Genomic DNA, 23529 nt, shown 5'->3' with positions numbered 1-23529 from the left:
TTATGAATCCTCTATTTCAGTATCAGTAATAAGCTCTTGTGTTGAACTAAAACTTCCAGCATGCCCTTCACATAACAAGCAACGGAATGTTCATCCTTCAGACATATGCATTCTCAAACTTCAATATGCACAATTAATGTGAAAAATATAAATTAAAAATATATATCGTTTTTCTATAATTGAAAAATTTATTTCAGAGCTATGTTGGCACTGTACCATCGTAACAGTGATACACTGCAACTGCAACAATGCTCAGCGATGCGCGCTACCACGCATCACGACCCAACATTGCTCCATATTGAATTGCCCCGTTATAATGTACTATACTAATATATAACAAATTTGGGTGTGGTACATTAAGCCAACATCAGAACGTGGGCACCAGATTGTTGACATGGGCTGAATGTCAACATTCAGAATGCCAACATGTAGAATGTGGACATTAACAATGCTGACACTGCCAGAATTTCAACATTGTAAATGTAGACATCATGTTGACCACACTTTTTTTTACAGACTTAACTAACCCTAACCGCAGCCTAACCCTAGCCTGAAACCCTAAATCTAACTTTAACCCTAAACTCGTCTGTCGCAGTTATGACAATTAAACAAAATGATTGAGCACCAGTCAATTTTGAAAATAGTAGAGATACTGTAATTGTTAACCAGATCATAGAATCAAAGGAATATATCCCAGTATAATCACACGCTGGTGGTGCACCCTGAGTCAGAGGTATAGTTATTTCAATACAACAGTAGAGAGGAAAGAAGACTCTTTTTGTTTGCACTCTTTAGTTGGACAAACAAATTGTCCTAATTAAATATATAGTTAGAACATAGATTTTATTAGATATTCTTAAAATTACCCGAGTGCATTTCACATAGAGATGAGCGGGTTCGGTTTCTCGGAATCCGAACCCCCCCGAAATTCACCCATTTTACACGGTTCCGAGGCGGACTCGAATTTTCCCGCCTTGCTCGGTTAACCCGAGCGCGCCTGAACGTCATCATCCCGCTGTCGGATTCTCGCGAGATTCGTATTCTATATAAGGAGCAGCGCGTCGCCGCCATTTTCACTCGTGCATTGGAGATGATAGGGAGAGGACGTTTGCAGCGTTCTCTCAGTTGTGTTCAGTGTGCTGCAAATATCTGTGCTCAGTGTGCTGCAAATATCTGTGCTCAGTGTGCTTGCAAATATCTGTGCTCAGTGTGCTGCAAGTGCAAATATCTACGTTCTCTGCCTGAAAAATGCTCCATATCTGTGCTCAGTGTGCTGCAAATGTCTGTGCTCAGTGTGCTTTACTGTGCGGACTGGGGACCACCAGTATTATATAGTAGGAGGACAATGCAGAGTTTTGCTGACCAGTGTCCACCAGTATTATACGTTCTCTGCCTGAAAAAAGCTCCATATCTGTGCTGCATTGTAGTATATAGTAGGAGGACAGTGCAGAATTTTGCTGACCAGTGGCCACCAGTATTATATCAGTACAGTACAGTAGTCCACTGCTCTACCTACCTCTGTGTCGTCAAGTATACTATCCATCCATACCGGTGGTGCATTTAAGTTTTGCGCAGTATATATAGTAGGACAGTGCATAATTTTGCTGACCACCAGTATATAATATATAGCAGTACGGTACAGTAGGCCACTGCTCTAACTACCTCTGTGTCATCAAATACCAGTGTCCGGGACACCATACCGTTAATCTATGTCTGTCTAACGCTCGCAGTAGATCCACCTTTTGTTCCTTCCTATCTGTACTTCTACACCGTCTTGATCAGGTGATCTCTCATCAGTGATCCAGAAGTGGCTGCCACAGCCTTATGATCTACTATCATACCACATTGTTGACACCTGATATCGTCCAATCTCGGAAGCTAAGCAGTGTTGGGCTTTGTTAGTACTTGGATGGGAGACCACCTTGGAATACCAAGTTTAGCAGAGCAACATCTGGTCCGAATAACTCAGTGCCTAACACTATCAGAAGAATCATCACCCATCTTTTTTCCATGTGTGTGTTGATACACTCTATAGACTCATCCTAAGCACGTTCTTATACTTAACAGTTTGGTGGTCACGCATATATTTGGCCTTCCCAGAGTTCACCTAAATTGACCATTTCAGTCCAAATCTTATTCATCTGGTTGCAGGTTGCAGCGGCCAGGGTCCTTATTAGTTCGATTACTGAACATATCAGTCACTTAGATGAGTCCTTTAGGGACCCAATACCACTACTACTACTACTATTAATATCTGATTTTAACCAAATTTGTGTGTGTTTTTTTGTTATTTAGTGTTTTGTAATATATACTTGGGTTATTTTAAGAATAGCTAATAAAATCTACATTCTAACTAGTGATGTGCACCGGAAATTTTTCGGGTTTTGTGTTTTGGTTTTGGATTCGGTTCCACGGCCGTGTTTTGAATTCGGACGCGTTTTGGCAAAACCTCCCTGAAAATTTTTTGTCGGATTCGGGTGTGTCAGTCACATAGATGAGTCCTCTAGGGACCCAAAACCACTACTACTACTATTAATATCTGTGTGTTTTGGATTCGGGTGTTTTTTTACAAAAAACCCTCAAAAACAGCTTAAATCATAGAATTTGGGGGTCATTTTGATCCCATAGTATTAATAATCTCAATAACCATAATTTCCACTCATTTCCAGTCTATTCTGAACACCTCACACCTCACAATATTATTTTTAGTCCTAATATTTGCACCGAGGTCACTGGATGGCTAAGCTAAGCGACCCAAGTGGCCGACACAAACACCTGGCCCATCTAGGAGTGGCACTGCAGTGTCAGACAGGATGGCAGATTTAAAAAATAGTCCCCAAACAGCACATGATGCAAAGAAATAAAGGGGTGCAATGAGGTAGCTGTGTGACTAAGCTAAGCGACCCAAGTGGCTGACACAAACACCTGGCCTATCTAGGAGTGGCACTGCAGTGTCAGACAAGATGGCAGATTTAAAAAATAGTCCCCAAACAGCACATGACGCAAAGAAAAAAAGAGGTGCAATGAGGTAGCTGTGTGACTAAGCTAATCGACCCAAGTGGCCAACACATACACCTGGCCCATCTAGGAGTAGCACTGCAGTGTCAGACAGGATGGCAGATTTAAAAAATAGTCCCCAAACAGCACATGATGAAAAGAAAAAAAGAGGTGCAATGACGTAGCTGTGTGACTAAGCTAAGCGACCCAAGTGGCCGACACAAACACCTGGCCCATCTAGGAGTGGCACTGCAGTGTCAGACAGGATGGCAGATTTAAAAAATAGTCCCCAAACAGCACATGATGCAAAGAAAAAAAGAGGTGCAATGAGGTAGCTGTGTGACTAAGCTAAGCGACCCAAGTGGCCGACACAAACACCTGGCCCATCTAGGAGTGGCACTGCAGTTTTCTAGCGAGAGGATGAGTGCTTCCATCTTCATGTTAATCTGAACCACTAGCCATGAACATAGGCCAGGGTCTCAGCCGTTCCTTGCCACTCCGTGTCGTAAATGGCATATTGGCAAGTTTACGCTTCTCATCAGACGCTTTTAATTTTGATTTTTGGGTCATTTTACTGAACTTTTGTAGTATACTTGACGACACAGAGGTAGAGCAATGGACTACTGTACCGTTCTGCTATATATATACTGGTGGTCACAGCAACATTCTGCACTGTCCCTTCTTACTATATACTGCGCACAACTAAAATGCAGCACAGGTATGGATGCATAGTATACTTGACAACACAGAGGTAGAGAAGTGGACTACTGTACTGTACTGCTATATATATACTGGTGGTCACAGCAACATTCTGCACTGTCCCCTCCTACTATATACTGCGCACAACTAAAATGCAGCACAGGTATGGCTGCATAGTATTCTTGACGACACAGAGGTAGAGCAGTGGACTACTGTACCGTACTGCTATATATATACTGGTGGTCACAGCAACATTCTGCACTGTCCCCTCCTACTATATACTGTGCACAACTAAAATGCAGCACAGGTATGGATGCATAGTATACTTGACGACACAGAGGTAGAGCAGTGGACTACTGTACCGTACTGCTATATATATACTGGTGGTCACAGCAACATTCTGCACTGTCCCCTCCTACTATATACTGTGCACAACTACAATACAGCACATGTATGGATGCATAGTATACTTGACGATACAGAGGTAGAGCAGTGGACTACTGTAACGTACTGCTATATATATATACTGGTGGTCACAGCAACATTCTGCACTGTCCTCCTACTATATACTACAATGCACCACAGATATGGAGTGTTTTTCAGGCAGAGAACGTAGATATTTTCAGCACACTGAGCACAGATATTTGCAGCACACTGAGCAGATACAGGTTGAGTATCCCTTATCCAAAATGCTTGGGACCAGAGGTATTTTGGATATCAGATTTTTCCGTATTTTGGAATAATTGCATACCATAATGAGATATCATGGTGATGGGACCCAAGTCTAAGCACAGAATGCATTTATGTTACATATACACCTTATACACACAGCGGAAGCTAATTTTAGCCAATATTTTTTGTAACTTTGTACATTGAACAATGTGTGTGTACATACACACAAATCATTTATGTTTCATATACACCTTATACACATAGCCTCAAGGTCATTTAATACAATATTTTTAATAACTTTGTGTATTAAACAAAGTTTGTGTACATTGAGCCATAAAAAAACAAAGGTTTCACTATCTCACTCTCACTCAAAAAAGTCTGTATTTCGGAATATTCCGTATTTCGGAATATTTGGATATGGGATACTCAACCTGTATTTGCAGCACACTGAACACAGAAACTGAGAGAACGCAGCCACGTCCTCTCACTATCATCTCCAAAGCACGAGTGAAAATGGTGACGACGCGCGGCTCCTTATATAGAATACGAATCAGCGGGATGATGACGTTCGGGCGCGCTCGGGTTAACCGAGCAAGGCGGGAAGATTCAAGTCTGCCTCGAAACCGTGTAAAATTGGTGAAGTTCGGGGGGGGGGGGGTTCGGATCCCGTGGAACCAAACCCGCTCATCACTAATTCTAACTATATATTTAATTAGGACAATTTGTTTATCCAGCTAAATAGTACATCCAAAAAGAGTCTTCTTTCCCCTCTACTGTTGTGTTGCGGTTATGACAATGACAACATTCTGTCCATGATGATATCAGATGAACATATACACCAAAATTGACTGATAAAATCTTATTCATTAAATGCATATAAGTCAAAGTAAGAGAAACCATAATGACAAAGTTTTTCAGAAGATGCCCATTTCATGTTATGCCCATTGATACAGAGGAAATGACTTGGAGAATGAGTAATGCTTAATTTGTATGACTAACACTTGGCTTGCTTGGAGCACTGAGAGCAGATAGATAGGCCAACCAATAAATCATTTAGAATAGTCATCGTAATTCTGAATGTAAACAGGAATTGTGTTTGAAAGCTATACACTCATATGTTATGTATCAAAGCAGTAAGCCTCAAAATTGGGTCAACATTGTATTTTGGAAACCGTATGATAATTAGTACTTTATTCTTTCCAAAGATCTTCCTCTGCTAATTGTACGTGTTCCACTTTTACAGAAGACACAGCTCCACAGCAGATTCTTTAATGTTTTTTGAAGAACAATTTGGAGTGACAGATATATTTAGAATATTGTATACAGACATATTTGATTCCTCAGATACCAATAAAATACCAGCAGTGTCACCAATTAAAATATCATAATAGAAACACTCCAATCCTTCTCTTTTATACTTATATGTTAAAGGATTTTTATTAATAAATTGTTTATCCTTTGCTAATACAGGAACTGTAATTTTAGGCTATCCATCAGTTTACATGTCCCCCAGGCTAAGGAACTATGGGTGTAATTCAGACCTGATCGCTCCTCTGCGAATTTGCAGAGGTTGCGATCATATAGTCGCCGCCAAGACAGAATGAAAACCTGCTCCGTGCAAGTCTGCGTACACCTTGTAAAAATCTCTGCGAGCGTTGGTCAGCATCGGATCCGTTCGCAACTCACGCACCATCAAATGATTTTTCCAGTATGTTCAATCTGTGCGTAGCCCAGGACCTACTCCTACAGTTCAAAAGAAACAGGCTGATCGGACCGGAGCTGATGTCACATACCCTCCCTGAAAATGCTTGGGCACGCCTGCGTTTTTCCTGACACTCCCAGAAAACTGCCAGTTACCACCCCCCAACGCCGGATACTTGGACTACAACCAAACTGGAAGGTATTTTACAAAATATGCTAAAAATTCTAAACAAATCAAAATAAAATACAAAAAAAAGCAGCACAATGCATTCTCATAGGGTTGTATATAGGGTGTCAGGCTAAAAATTGTCAGTTCTGCGCATGCGTATGCGGCGCAATGATGTAGTTTTGCACAGGGTTTAGCGATGCATTTCAGTCGCACTGCTTGCCGCAGAGTGATTGACATGAAGTGGGCGTTTCTGGGTGTCAACTGACCGTTTTCAGGGAGTGTGTGGAATTAAGCAGGTGTGCCAGGAAAAACGCAGGCGGGTTTGTGACGTCAAATCCGGAACTGAATAGTCTGAAGTGATCACAAGTGCTGAGTAGGTTTTGAGCTACTCTGAAACTACACAAATTTTTTTTGCAGGCGCTCTGCGATACAACCGTTCGCACTTCTGCTAAGCTAAAATACACTCCCAGTGTATAGCATAGCGTTTGCACGGCTGCTAAAACTAGCTAGCGAGCGATCAACTCGGAATGACCCCCCTAATCCTTTCTTTTACTTTGTGTATTTATTTAAAAATTTAGTTTCTATACTATGCTATAGGGTTGGATTCATATATTCCATACCTGTGCTCATAGGGCGTGTTAGGTTAGGTTATGTCCACATTCAGAATGTCAACACCAGAAAATCAACATGTTCTGAATGTTGACATTTAGACTGTCGACACGAACGTACATGACAAGGTCATAATGTCGAGATGCACAGTTTCTCAACATTGTGCATAAGGACAGTCAGTATGTTGAGATACAGTAGCTTTTTTTCAATATTTAAGCCCTAAACCTAACCTTAAATCTAGCACTAAAATATACCGTCGATATTATGACCATGTTGACATTTGTGTAGGTCAACATGTTACTTATTAACATAACGAATATAGGTACAGTATGGACACAGTGTTACAACAGGGCTTTTAAACCTCTGGATATTTAAGCCTCAGGTGGGACACTATTTATTTGATCAGCTATCATATTAATTTTAGAAAAATCCACCTCTGTAAGGAACTGCATTAGCGTAAACTATAGATAATATATTTTCTTAAATATGGATGTACCACATTGACCAGTTGTACTTTTACTGCTTGAAAAAGGTCATAGATGACCGAAACGTTGCAAGACAAGACACTAGAAGCACTTTATGTCTATTATTAATTGAACTGATGTACATCTACTAATGAGGTGAGTGCCTGTCCTTTTGGAATATATATATATATATACACACACACACACAAGTCTTTTTGGACCGGCACTCCACCGCTGGACTCAGAATGCTCCGGTGCCCTCTTGATGAAGGTGGATATAACAAACAAAAGAAGCGGCACTCAGAGGCTGAAGAAGACAAAATCTATTTCACTCAAAGTGATCCCAACGTTTCGGGGTCCGTACGCCCCTTTGTCTGTTTGATTGTTCACCTTGACAAAGGGGCGTACGGACCCCGAAACGCCCCTATATATATACAGGTTGAGTATCCCTTATTCAAAATGCTTGGGACCAGAAGTATTTTGGATATCAGATGTTTCCGTATTTTGGAATAATTACATACCATAATGAGATATCATGGCGATGGGACCCAAGTCTAAGCACAGAATACATTTATATTTCATATACACCTTATACTTACAGCCTGAAGGTAATTTTAGACAATATTTTTAAAAACTTTGTGCATTAAACAAAGTGTGTGTACATTCACACAATTCATTTATGTTTCATATACACCTTATACACTCAGACTGAAGGTCATTTAATACAATATTTTTAATAACTTTGTTTATTAAACAAAGTTTGTGTACATTGAGCCATCAGAAAACAAAGGTTTCACTATCTTACTCTCACTCAAAAAAATCTGTATTTCAGAATATTCTGTATTTTGGAATATTTGGATATGGGATACTCAACCTGTACCTGTATAAAAGTCGGGAATTGGTTCAGAACTTCTCGGACACTTCCCTTATTGACTAATAAGGCACTTTGACATTTTTAATTAGCTTAATTTTCACCACAGTAATGACATGTAATTTTTGGGGTGAAAAATTGCTAAGTGCAGGAAAAAAGGTGTGGTCAAGTATATTGGAGAGTTACATGGATGGGAAGGGTGTTTTTAGGTTTGCAGGTGGAAGTTACAGGTGGTTTTTGTAAAGTCCATTAAAATGACATAAAAAATTACAAATTTGCATTTTTATGCACCGCTAATTTAATTAGAGCACTTATTTTGTTGAAAAATACCTGCTTTCTATAATTTGTTATTGTTTTAGAATAATGAATATAACAGCCATTTGATACATTTTAAGAACCCCAAATACTTTTATTATGGCCAATAATAGATTTCTATACTGTTTTCCTATATTAGTTTTCCTTTTTGGGGGTACAAGTAGATTTCCTCATTTTTACCTAAACTTTTCACTGGTGTTGCCAGCAAGAATTATCGGCAAATTGAATTTTTCCCACATTTCTAACTTGATCGCTCAAAATACGGGAATGCACTTACAGGTGATAAGCGTACTTTTCAGATGATATGTGAGCTAGATCACTTAATCTTTACGTAGTAACAGAAATTAAGACAGTATATAACAGCAACAAAAATGCATTAAAACAAAACACACGGACAAATGTAGATTAAAACTAGTCCAAAACCAATAAACTGCATGTACATTATACATACAATTTTAACCTAGTAACAGAAATAAAAGATAATAATAATAATAATAATAATAATAATAAAGACAGTGTTGCAAAACTTGCTCATAAAACCATGCAATAAGTGATTTTATGGGGTTCTTCAGGTTGGTTAGCAAACCAAAAAAGTTAGCAAGTGGGCAAAACCACGTTGCACAGCAGTTGGGGCAGATGTAACATGTGCAGAGAGTTTTATATTTGGGTGGGTTATATTGTTTCTGTGCAGGGTAAATACTGGCTGCTTTTACACTGCAATTTAGATTTCAATTTGAACACAACCCACCCAAATCTAACTCTCACTGCACATGTTATATCTGCCCCTCCTGCACTGCAACATTGTTTTGCCCAATTGCTAACTTTTTTGGTTTGCTAACCAGTGGCGCACCCAGGGGGGGTTTCCGAGCACCCAATTTTTTTTTTTAGCTGCATGAGTATTATTAATGGCTGTCTAGCATCCTCTGCAGCCTGCTGTCTTCCTGGTGGCACTTGTAAGTGCAATAAAAGTTTACTTTATTTTAATTATAGTACATATATATCCATGTGCATACATATATACATACATACATATATACACACACACACACACACACACACACACACACACATGAGATATATATATATACATGTGTGTATATATATGTGTACTGTATGGGGTAAATTTACTAAGGTGGGAGTTTTTTAGAACTGGTGATGTTGCCCATAGCAACCAATCAGATTCTACTTAACATTTGTCTAGCTGCTTCTAGAAGATAATAGATACAATCTGATTGGTTGCTATGGGCAACATCACAAGTTCTAAAAATCTCCCACCTTAGTAAATTTACCCCTATGTGTGCGTACGTACGTACGTACGTACATATATATATATATATATATATATATGTATGCATGTTTAATATGCTATGTGTATATGTATGTGTGTGTGTATGTATATATATATATATATATATGTATGTGTATTATTATATATGTGTAGATATATATATATATATATATATATATATACATACACACACACACACACAAACACACTAGTTTTACGGACCCAGCATATACTGGGTCACCTCAGTCCCCACCCCCGTGATTGGCTCCGCCCAGTTCTGGAAACCCCCCCATGCAAATCCTGCGTTTGCCACTGCTAACCAACCTGAATAAGGACCTTAGTTAACAGTCCTGAAGAATTGTTGCTCTTCGTGTTCAGCAGTTGAGCTCATATAATGATAAATCTGAATGATACTGTATCGCTCCAAGAACTGGGATTGCCATAATTTCACTCAGAGAAAGATGATATTTCTGTTATATACATTTACGTTACCCAATATTTTTCCCCATTTTTTAAAATATCAATGTACCTCTAATGCTAGCCTTGTGCACTTCTCATTTCTTGCCGTTCACTAAAATGTAAACTTTGATACCTTGTTGAATATATTTTCATTTAGAAGGAAATAGGAGCAGAATAAAAATGAGATTGGAAGTGTTATCTGCTGTTTGCATGACTGTAATAAATGGATCAGACAGATGAAATATTGATTCAGCATAAGCAAAAAATTAGCCATGTATGTAAATTCATGCTTGGATAATCCATCTATCAACAATGCATTGCTGTTCCTTCCATTCGACCCTGCCAAATGGATATTTTATATCAAGACATATATAAGGATTCATCTGACTGTCTAAGTAAGACATGCAAATGTTTAGGCAGTATTCCAGAAAAGGTGTTTCCAGCAAGCACTGATATATAATAGTTGTATACCAGCCTACCAGTGATACTTTGCAGAAAAAGTTCACAAATTTAGCACCGTAGCAGTTTTTTAATGATATATTTAGTATACCTCCTAAGGGGTTGGGTACAACATGTCGACATCATAACTTTCGACATTGTGGTGTACACATTATGAATGTCCAGATTATTATTGTTGACCCTTTGGCTACTGTACATCCCCTCCTAAGTGTTAATTTCAACACAACAAAAGGGCTCTGCTGACACATGGAACAGAGCCAAAACAATTGTCTTTGCCATTTAAAATCTTATGGAATGTAGTTTGTACTTTGGTTCTTATTTCTGTGCAGTGCTTATGTCAGGGCGGAATGAGATGCCGGGACCCTGGGTAGCTGGGTCCCTCCTGCCCCCATTCCTTGTTCTCCCTCCACTCATGGCTGCCACGATGGAAGCTTCTGTAATCTGCATATGAGCTCATTAAAGCCGGAGCCGTGGTAGGGTCCTATGGGGTAAATGTATGAAGCAGTGAAAAGAGTGGAGAAGTGAGCCAGTGGAGAAGTTGCCCATGGCAACCAATCAGCATTGAGGTAACATTTATAATTTGCATATTATAAAATTACACACAGCAGCTGATTGGTTGCCATGGGCAACTTCTCCACTGGCTCACTTCTCCACTCTTATCACTGCTTCATACATTTACCCCTGTGTGCGCTGCCCACACAAAACACTCGTTATTCATTGCAGTCCTTAGTTCCGCCTCCCACACCCCAGCTCCTGCGCTGTTCTTTTCCTTACCGTGCTGCCGGGCTTTCTTCGAGTGAGGACGGAGTTTGGCTGGTGAGTTTACTGTGGTTGCGGGACGGCAGCAGCTTCTGGGTGAGCACTTGGGATGTGGGATAATGGCTGTGTGTTTGTGGGGAAATTGGTTTAAGAAACTGTTGGGTGGGTGCTTGGGGGTGGGGGTCATTATAAAAGTGACATTCTCCTTATAATAACAAGGAGACTATTAATGTAGCAGGAGGTGAACAACAAACAAAGTATTTTTGTTTTCCATCATCTTATTTAAATGAAGACACAGGATGAATAAATTATTGTAATATATTGGGTTAATATTACAATAATTTATCTAAAATAAGATGATGGTAAACAAGAAGTATTTATGTTTATTGATTAACTCCTGCTACATTAATAGTACCTTGTTCTAGAGTTATAGGTACAGTAATAATAATAATGTACAGTGGCTACAGTTATGCGGATATAACGTGTAAGGGGCGTTACTACCAGACCTGTAACTACATACAACGCAGTCGCTCTGAGGGTGCAACTGACCGCTTTTCCTAAAATCATCAGCGACTTGTAATGAGTCAAACTGACTCATTATAAGCCGCCTGTGTGAGTGCATTGCCGCCGGAGAGGAGCAGCTCCAGAGGCAGGGGAGAAGGAGGAGGAGGGATGGGGAGGAGGGAGCCGCAACAGCGCTATGTAATTGGTGGCAGCGTCGCTGCAGCTGTCCCTCTTCTTCCACATAGGCTGCCCACAGCCACAGTGAAAGCTGGGATGCGCTTCCTTCATCCCAGCTTTCACAGCGGCGGCGACCAGCCAATGCGGAAGGACAGGGACAGCTGCAGCGGCACCGCTACCAATTACATAGCGCTGCTGCGGCTCCGGAGTCCCACTCCCTCCTCCTTCTACCCTGCCTCTGGAGCTGCCAGCACCGAGGAGCCTGTCTGCCTGATCCAGTGGAGAGATGGTAAGTATCTGTCTGTCTGTCTGTCTATCTAATGTGTAAAAAGGGGGATGCTGTCTGCCGTAATGTGTAATAAGAGAACGCTGTCTGCCATAATGAGTAAAAAGAAAGACACTGTCTGCCGTAATGTTTAATAAGGGGGTGCTGTCTGCCATAACATGTAAATAGGGGGTGCTGTCTGCCGTAATGAGTAAACAGGGGGACGCTATCTGCCGTAATGTGTAAAAAGGAGGGCGCTGTCTGCCGTAATGTGTAATAAGGGGACGCTGTCTGCTGCAGTGTGTAAAAACGGGACGCTGTCTGCCGTAATGTGTAAAAACGGGACTCTGCCGCAATGTGTAAAAAGGGGACTCTGTCTGCCGTACTGTGTAAAAAGGGGACACTGGGGCAGATGTATTAACCTGGAGAAGGCATAAGGAAGTGATAACCCAGTGATATGTACAAGGTAATAAAGGCACCAGCCAATCAGATCCTAACTATTAATTTACATATTGGAACTGATTGGCTGGTGCCTTTATCACCTTGCACATATCACTGGTTTATCACTTCCTTATGCCTTCTCCAGGTTAATACATCTGCCCCAGTGTCTGCCGTAATGTGTAAAAAGGGGAATCTGTCTGCCATAATGTGTAAAAGGGGCTCTACATGGTGTAGTGGCGCTACTGTGTGGCGTAATTTGAATAATGGAGACTACTGTGCACCGTAATATGAATTGGTATTATTTTGTGGCCACACCCCATCCCCATGAAGCCACACCTCTGTATTTTTTTTTTTGCGCACCTGCGGCACACACTGCCCTTATGTTGCATAGGGGGGGGGGGGGGGGGTGATGCCGTTTTTTTGCACACAGCGCTAAAATGTCTAGTTACGGCACTGGTTACTACTGTGTGGTATAATGTGCAAGGAGCTGTACTGTGTGACTGAACGTAATTAAGGGACACTACTGTGTAGCTTAATGTTAAAAAAGGGCTCTAATGTGTGGTGTAAAGTGTATAAGGGGGAATCCTGTGTGAATAAGGGACACTACTATGTATTGTAATGTGAGTAAGGGTACTACTGTGTGACGTAATTTGATTTGGGGGTACTATTGCGTGGCCACGCCCTTTCCACAAGAGACCATGCCCCTCTTCAGTGCGTGCATTTCCAACATATTATCAGAAACTTGATTTTGCGTGTGTACGTGTGCATGGTCATCTATAAAATATTAACTCATTTATTTGTTATTGGTAAAGTTGAAACTGTATCACTAATGTCGCTTTCATATTGCATTTAGCAGGGTCGCACCCAGTACTTGTGCACGAGTCTTTCCCGGGTGCAACCTGCTTGAGACCCCTTTCAGACTGGTGGCCCCGAAACGGCTTATTGCCGTGTAGATGACGTCACCGCATCGACCCGGCAACCCGTTCACACTGCCCTTCAACCCGGTTCGTACCCGTGTAAAACCCTGATTTAACAGCGGGTTGAAATACCAGATTGCTTGACCCAGGTTATTTCCTCTGGCCCCTTTCACACTGCACAAAAACCTGGGTTGCGCAACATTTATGTGCAATAACTAGAGATGTGCGGCGGGCACTTTACGTGTTTTGTGTTTTGGTTTTGAATCTGGATCCTCACTCGTGTTTTGGATATGGATTGGTTTTGCCAAAACCACCCTTTCGGGTTTTGGTTTTGGATCTGGATGATTTCTGAAAAAAACACAAAAACAGCTAAAATCACAGAATTTGGGGGTCATTTTTGATCCTACGGTATTATTAACCTCAATATCATTCAGTTCCACTCATTTCCAGTCTATTCTGAACACCTCAAACCCCACTATATTCTTTTTAGGCCAAAAGTTTGCACAGAGGTAGCTGGATGACTTTGCTAAGCGACAAAAGTGGGCGGTACAAACACCTGGCCCATCTAGAAGTGGCACTGCCGTGGCAGACAGGATGGCACTTTTCAAAAAGTAGGCCCCAAACAGCACATCATGCAAAGAAGAAAAAGAAGTGCAATGAGGTAGCTGTATGACTAAGCTAAGCGACACAAGTGTGAGGCACAAACACCTGGCCCATCTAGGCGTGGCACTGCAGTGTTAGAAAGGATGGCACTAGTCCCCAAACAGCACATGATGCAAATAAAAAAGGACATGCACCAAAGTCGCTGGATGGCTAAGCTAACGAAACAAGTGTGCGGCACAGACAACTGGCCCATCAGGAGTGGCACGCAGTGGCTAAATGTCGAAAGTGGGCCACAATTTTTCGGGCCACCGACAGCATCTCCTGCACGCCCCTGTCATTTTTTAAAAAAATTCTGCACCACCAAATTAATTGTATGTGCAAGACATGGGACCTGCTGGAATTTGCCCAGATGTAATACACGCTCAATATTGGTGGCACAGGAGAGTGTGCCCCTAAACCACACACACACACACACACACACACACACACACACACGGCAAAGCCTGTAAAAATAATTTGGATAATAATAACCCTTTTATTTGGACTCAGTTATATAGCAATATGTGGCACAGAAGAACATACTCCTACACCACACAGGGCAAACTGTGTAAAAATTATTTGGATTAAATATTAATAACCCCTTTATTTGGAGTAAATAATATACACCACAGGACAGCACCACTGGAATTTATACAGCTGCACCACTGGACTGGATTTATATGGCAGTACCACTGGACTTATACAGCAGTGTCACTGGACTTATACGGCAGTACCACTGGACTTATATGGCAGTACCACTGGACTTATACGGCAGTAATACCACTGGATTTATATAGCAGTAATACCACTGGACTTATATGGCAGTACCACTGGACTTATATGGCAGTATCACTGGACTTATACGCAGTACCACTGGACTTATACGGCGGTACCACTGGTCTTATACGGCAGTAATACCACTGGAATTATACAGCAGTACCACTGAATTTATACGGCAGTATCACTAAACTTATATGGCAGTACCACTGGATTTATACGGCAGTACCACTGGAATTATATGGCAGTACCACTGGAATTATATGGCAGTATCACTGGATTTATATGGCAGTATCACTGGACTTATACGGCAGTACTACTGGACTTATACGGCAGTATCACTGGACTTATACGGCAGTAATACCACTGGACTTGTATGGCAGTAATACCACTGGACTTATACGGCAGTAATACCACTGGACTTATACGGCAGTACCACTGGACTTATAAGGCAGTACCACTGTACTTATACGGCAGTACCACTGGACTTGTACGGCAGTACCTCCGGACTTGTACGGTAGTATCACTGGACTTGTACGGCAGTGTCACTGGACTTTTACGGCAGTGTCACTGGACTTGTACGGCAGTGTCACTGGACTTGTACGGCAGTGTCACTGGACTTATAGGGCGGTACCACTGGACTTATACGGCAGTAATACCACTGGACTTATACGGCAGTAATACCACTGGACTTATACGGCAGTACCACTGGACTTATACGGCAGTATCACTGGACTTATACGGCAGTATCACTGGACTTATACGGCAGTACCACTGGACTTATACGGCAGTACCACTGGACTTATATGGCAGTACCACTGGACTGGATTTATACGGCAGTACACTGGACTTATACGGCAGTATCACTGAACTTGTACGGCAGTATCACTGGACTTGTACGGCAGCACCACTGGACTTGTACGGCGGTACCACTGGTCTTATACGGCAGTAATACCACTGGAATTATACGGCAGTACCACTGAACTTATACGGCAGTACCACTGGACTTATATGGCAGTACCACTGGACTGGATTTATACAGCAGTACACTGGACTTATACGGCAGTATCACTGGACTTATACGGCAGTACAACTGGACTTATACGGCAGTGCCACTGGACTGGATTTATACGGCAGTACCACTGAACTTATACGGCAGTACCACTGGAGTTATACCGCAGTGTCAATGGACTTATATGGCAGTACCACTGGACTGGATTTATACGGCAGTACCACTGGACTTATACGGCAGTACCACTGGATTTATACGACAGTATCACTGGACTTATGGCAGCACAGGGACACCACCACTGGACTGATGCAGGACAACACAGCAGCACTGCAATGGACTGGACTTATACAGCAGCACTGGACATATGGCAGCAGAGGACACCACCACTGTGACTGGACTGATGCAACACAAGACACCACCACTGGATAGATGCAGCACAAGACAGCACTAGAATGACAGATAACACAGAGCTGGTCACCACACCACTTTCCCGCACAGACAGGCACTGAGGACGGAGACACGTCCTCTTGCTTTACTCTCCAGGACTGGAGTTAAAATGGCGGCGACGCGCTGCTTCTTATATGGAATCCAAAACCCACGAAAATCCGAGAGCGGGATGATAACGTTTTGCCTCGTTCTGGTTTCCAAGTCTGGCGGGAGAATCTGAGTCTGACTCGGATCCGGGCTCAGGAAGTAAATTTCGGGGGTGTTTGGTTCTCAGGGAACCGAACCCGCTCATCTCTAATATAAACATACATGAATTGACAGCACAGCTGAGTTTCACTAAGCCACTGCACCCAGGGCTCAGCATTTGGCTCCACTACGCCTTCCTCTATAAGCCTGCCCACAGATTCCTGTGAATACAGCCAATGGGAGTCTGGGGGCGGGCTTATAGAAGAAGTGAAGCCAAATGCTGAGTTCCGGGTGCAGTGGCGGCTGTGAAATGCACTCAAACCTTTTTGAATCACGGCACCCTAGAGTATCAGAATTTTATTCATGGCACCCCTAGGCCAAAAGTTTCTTATTGAGAAATTAATAAAAAAATATTAAATTAAGCAAACTGTGTTTATAGGTTATCCTTAAGTTCAATTGTGCGGTGAGGGACATGATTTGCTTCTGTTTGTCCACATATTTTATGATTGACAGCCACTATTATGGGTATTACCTATTACATTGACAATTAATCATTTGAATTGGTCCTGGACCACTAATCCAAGGCACTCCTGCATGTGCCCTGAGGCACCATAGGGTGCCACAGCACACAGTTTGGGAACCACTGCCTAAATGTATGCCCGGACCATCGACAGACCACACCTCCTCTACAGACCCCACCCCCATTAGGGCTGCTTCTAGAAATTTCCCGAGCCAGTTTTCCAACCCAATCCGCCCCTGCTTATGTGACTGTGCAAGTGTTGAAGAAACGCCATGGATGTTATAGTTATCTGGTGTTGGAACTTGATGGAACACTTGAGCAGACTGATAAGTATGGAGGATGACAACTGCCTACTGTCACTCATATTTACAGCTGGCATTAAGTGAATGGGGATACGGTCAATCTCCCAGCAATCGAGATCCTAACTGTCAGAAGACCAACAACAGGATCCTGGTGGTCAGAATTCCGACACAACTGAGAGATTGGGATTAGGGCCCTAGGGGGAGGTTTAGGGTTAGGCTGCAGGGATAGGGGAGGTTAGAGAAAGGCTGCTGGGGTGCGTGTGTGGGGGGAAATAGGGTTAGGAGGATGCAAGAGGGGGAGGTTAGAGTTAGGCTGTGGAAGTGGTGGGCTAGGATTTGGGGTATAAATACTTACTCATGTGTCAGGATTCTGGCCGTCAGATCGGTTTTCCACTGACAATCTTCTGACTGCTGGGATTTCAACTGCATGTTTTCCAAAGACGCAGCAGTGGATCAACATCATAACCATTTGTCGCAGAATCAGATATCTGAGTAACCTGATGCCTGGCAAAACTATGAAACTGCATCCAAGGACACAGCTACTGACTTTACCATGCCCAGCAGACAAGGCCGAGCATCCCCTTTTCTGGAGCACTCCAAGTAGCTGCCACTAGACACCTCTAGCCTGTCAATCAGCCTGCAGCTAACAGAAAACTGCGTCCAGAGCTGCAGTACAATGGCAAACATGCGCACTGCAGCTCCTGTGCGTGCATAGTCCCAAAAACATTGTCAATTGCGACCGATTTGGGACTGCCCCTGGGGCTGAATCAGCCCCTATGTGTGCTTTGTAACTGTGGGGGTCATTCAGATCTGATCGCTGCTTTGCGTTTTCACACAGCGGGTGATCATGTTCAAACTGCGCATGCGTATGCACTGCGCATGCGTATGCACCGCGCATGCGCATCGGATAACAACGGGCATTGCCGGTCAGTGACGGGATGGTACGAAAAATCCGATCGCATGGGCGTTCGCAAGGTGATTGACAAGTGGAGGCCATTTGTGGGTGGCAACTGAACGTTTACAGGGAGTGTCCGGGCGAATGCAGGCGTGCTGAAGCGTTTTCAGGGAGGGTGTCAGATGTCAGCTCTGGCCCCGATCAGCCTGATTCTATCGCACTGGAGCAGTAGGTCCTGGCCTGTGTACAGACTGCACAAAGTGGATTTTAGCAGCTCGGCGTACACATAGGATCGCACACTTGCACTGCGAATATACACTCCCCCTGGAGGTGGCAATTATGTGATCGCAGGACAGCAAACTTAGCAGCCCAGCGATCAGATCTGAATGACCCCCCTATGTGCTTTACGCTGAGCAACCTGGAAAAATGGATTCTTTGAATACATTAGGGGAGATGTATCATGTCTTCTAAAGAGTGGACAAGTGGCGAAGTTGCTCACAGCAACCAATCGGCTAACAAATATCCTGTACATTCTAGAAAATGATAGTTAGAAGCTGACGGATGGATTGATACATTTGACCTAACAGCCTGACATATCATTTGCATGCAACAGCAGTTTTTCTTTGGAAAATCAGAACTGAAAAAAACAAATTAAGAAAGTGGTTTGAAATGTATGTGTCTATGATTATATTCCCATTTCACCATCTCATAATTAAATATTCTAATGAGTGGCTAATGAACCAGAGGGTTTAGCTACATCACTGCTTCAATGCTTATTAAATTTTGCGCAGCAGGAGACTACAATGTAATGCCTTTCGGTGTTGCATACAAAATTCTGTTAGAAACTGAGTTATAATGAGGCTCCCTTCCCTTAGGCAGACAATTGGCTTTTAAATGCAATCTTTAATTTGAGTAAAGTCCCACTCTAATAAATATGCACCAATATTGATTATGTGCTAGACATCACTTCTGAAATCAATAGTAAATAGCTTTTCAGACATACAAAAACTCTCCTCCCAAAAACAGATGAGCTGAAAAAAATGTATTACCACATAAAAACAACACACAGTTATGGAAAATTATATTATTTTTAGAGATGAGCGGATTCGGTTTTACTCGGATTTACTCAGTTCTCAAAACGGCATCTTATTGGCTCACGGATGTCTTTGTCTTGGATAGCCAATAAGATCAGACTTGCCTACTCTCCCGGAATGGCCGGGAGGCTCCCGAAAATCGGGTGACCCTCCCGCCCCCCCGGAAGAGCAGGCAAGTCTCCCGATTACAGGGGTCCCCCCCTGCCTGGCCGCCCACTTAGCGAGTAAAGTAGGCGGTCCGGGCAGGCGATGACGAGATTCTTGTTGAATCGCGTCATCATAGCCACGCCCCCTGCTGTATAATGCCGGTAATAGCGGCATTACACAGCGGGGGGCGGGGTTTACACGGGACAATCCCGTAGTCACGCCCCGGCCCGCCTGCGCCACGCCCCCTGACCCGCCTGCGCCACGCCTCCGGCCCGCCCCCCTCTTTACTCACATCGCATCGCAGCCTGCCCCCCTGCCGAGCCGACCTAGCTGCTCTCTCCCGGAGAGAGAAGCCAAATAGTCGGTAAGTATGAATAAGATGCCGTTTTGAGAACCGAGTAAATCCGAGTAAAACCCCAACCCATTCATCTCTAATTATTTTATAGCTGGGACTTATTCCATCAGTATAACTGCAGAAAATAACCACTAAATCCAGCCCATAAGACCTTTCAGCCCTCATATGTGGTAATTAAGAAGAGTACAACCCATAACTGATATATGTGGTTTATAGTATAAAACAGTATTATGCAGAGGCAAGAAACAATACAGACAGTGATTAACACACTGAGCCTTGATTTCAATTATGATCCACGCTGCAGTCTGCATCCATATTTATATATTGTACTTTAAGCTCATTTTAGTTTCCATTAAGTGCCACAGTTTTATAGTCTGTGAAAAATATTAATGCTGTTTAGATAAAGGATGGCTAAGTATTATTATTAGTATTGTTTATTTCTAAAGCACTTGTATATTACCCAGTGTTGTATTTTAAGGGAATCATAGTATATCCTGTATAGAAGTTTTGAACATAAATTAAATAGAAGAGACGGGGGGGCATGGTGGGCAGGCTTGTTGATGGAGCCCGGCAGCGGCACAGGTTGGCTTCTGAGGGGGACAGCAGTACCACAGTGGTAATACCATAGTATGGTGAGTTACTGAGGTGGATAATCACATTATCTCCTTTTGCAGCACGCTGTAATTCAGCCCATACCCCAGGGACATCCAGGGACATGATTGGCGAAGTACTGGGAGCCCATCAGACCGGGAGCCGGGGATCATGGGTTTGTGATGTGACAAAAGTGAGAGAGTGCCAGATGATCCATTCAAACAGAGAGGATGTGCTAGAGGCCACCACTTCCATGGGTACCCAGCTCTATGCCACACAGCAACCCATCTGCAGCTCACGACGCCCTCACTGTAGCTTGCAATAACAGTTGATATAAAAGGTATCGGAACAACAATTGTAGATACAGGCGTGTAATGTGCATGTATGGCTATTGTAAGGCAGAAACATAATCATCCACAACCAGTGGCGGCTGCTGCTCGTGGGCTGCAGCATGATCAAACATTGCATGTGGGGGTTGGTTAACATATATTATAAACTAGAGATTAAGGCGGGCACTTTTCGTGTTTTATTTTTGGTTCTGGTTCCATGCTTGTGTTTTGGATCTGGATTGGCTTTGTCAAAACCACCCTTTCATGGTTTGGTTTTGGTTTTGGATCTGGATAAATTTTGAAAAAAAAACATAAAAACAGCTAAAATCACATAATTTGGGGGTAATTTTGATCCTACGGTATTATTGACCTCAATAACAATCATTTCCTGTGTATTCTGAACACCTCACACCTCACAATATTGTTTTTAGGCAATAAGGTTGCACCAAGGTGGCTGGATGCAGAGGCGTCACCGGGTGTGGTGACATCCGGAGCGCACACTGTATTATCACCCCCCCTCGCGGGAGCCCGAAAAAGGGGTGTGGCCTAATCAAAAAGGGGCATGGCCTCGCAGTTTTTTTTCCCTTTGATCCGGGGGCATTTCCAGCTTCCCCGAAGATGCTGGCTGCCCCCAGAGACTGCTCAGCGTGCAGTGCCGGCTCTTATCTGTGACAGGAGCCGAGTGCTGCAGGATTTTATCTCACTGGAGCACTCGGCTCCTGTCACTACAGAGACGCTGGCACTTTGGTGTCACCCCTTCCGAGGAAAACACCCAGGTGCGGGCCGCACCCCCCGCACCCGCCTTCTGACGCCACTGGCTGGATGACTAAGCTAAGCAACACAAGTGTGCGGCACAAACACCTGGCCCATCTAGGAGTTGCACTGCAGTGTTAGACAGGATGGCAGATTTAAAAAATAGGCCCCAAACAGCACATGATGCAAAGAAGAAAAAGAAGTGCAATTAGGTGGCTGTATGACTAAGCTAAGCAACACAACTGTGCGGTACAAACACCTGGCCTATCTAGGAGTGGCATTGTAGTTGCAGACAGTATGGCACTTAAAAAAACTAGGCCCCAAACAGCACATCATGCAAAGAAGAAAAAGAGGTGCAATGAGGTAGCTGTATGACTAAGCTAAGCGACACAAGTGTGCAGCACAAACATGGGGGGTCATTCCGACCCGTTCGCACGCAGTGGTTCATCGATGTAGTGCGAACGGGTCGGAACTGCGCATGCGTGTCGTTGCCCGGCGATGGCCAGAATAAAGAAGAAAGTGATTGCTGGCGCGATTGCAAGAAGATTGACAGCGGGGAGGTGTTCCGGGGCATCTACTCACCGTTTTCCGGGCGTGGAAATCCGAACGCAGGCATGTCCAGGAGTTTGGAGGGTGGATGTCTGATGCCAAATCCAGGACCTTCATTGCTGGATCGATCGCACAGGGTAAGTAACTGCAGGGCTGGTCTTGTTTTACACAAAACTTATTTAGCATAGCAGGGCTGCACAAGCAATCGCAGCCCTGCTATGCTAAAATACACTCCTCCATAGGCGGCATCTAGTTGATCACACGAGCAGCAAAAAGTTGCTACGTGCAAACAACTCGGAATTACCCCCATGGGACGTGCTGTAATTTCTAGAAACACAATGGGTGAACTGTCCCAGGGCGCAAACGAAAAACTTATGCAGCTAAACACACATAAAAGGTCCACCAGACCCCAAAATTGGCAAACAACAGAAAAAATATGGTGTAAATAGCGATCAGTCCTGTTAACACACAAATCAAAGTCCAAATGGAACCTTTTCAGGATATATCTTTGGAGTTCAATGTAGTACTTGCATCCAAAGCGTCAAACAGCTATTCATCACTCCATAAAGTAACTTTCAGTTGGGAATGTACCTCAGGAAAAAAATCTAAATAAAATAGCATATTGTAGTAGGTTTAAAAATGAAGTATGTGCACCAGCGTGAATACAGAAGGATGGATGTAAAGAACACTCTGCGTACCAAGACTCACACTATAATGAGGTGATTAACTCCCATAAAGGTATCTTTAGTCACCAGATGTCCGTTGCATAAATAGACCAGCTGTAATTTGCCTAGATGTAATACATGGACAATATTGGTGGCACAGGAGAGCGTACCCCTAAACCACAAACAAACACAAACACACGGCAAAGCCTGTAAAAATAATTTGGATAATAACCCTTTTATTTGGAGCTATTATAATAATATGCAGCACAGGCGAGCGTATCTCTACACCACACAAGGCAAACCCTGTAAAAATTACTTGGATAATAATATAAGTAATGTATATAAAACCCTTTTATTTGGAGTAAATAACATACAGCACAGGACACCACCACTGGACTGATGCAGCACAAGACAGCACCACTGGACTGGACTTATACGGCAGTATCCCTGGACTTGTACGGCAGTGTCAGACAGGATGGCACTTTAAAAAACTAGTTCCC

At 43.0% G+C, this 23529-nt stretch overlaps 1 protein-coding gene and 1 pseudogene across 2 annotated transcripts in view; one reads left to right on the top strand and one right to left on the bottom strand.

Annotated features, from left to right (window-relative positions):
• Nucleotides 1–23529, bottom strand: part of TTYH1 (tweety family member 1) — a 476474-nt gene that overhangs the window by 337554 nt on the left and 115391 nt on the right. The window lies entirely within an intron of this gene.
• Nucleotides 1828–1946, top strand: LOC134968227 (5S ribosomal RNA; annotated as a pseudogene).

Source organism: Pseudophryne corroboree, chromosome 10 (genome assembly GCF_028390025.1).
Source record: "Pseudophryne corroboree isolate aPseCor3 chromosome 10, aPseCor3.hap2, whole genome shotgun sequence".
NCBI classification, from domain to species: domain Eukaryota; kingdom Metazoa; phylum Chordata; class Amphibia; order Anura; family Myobatrachidae; genus Pseudophryne; species Pseudophryne corroboree.
This window is presented reverse-complemented; position numbering and strand designations above follow the sequence as displayed.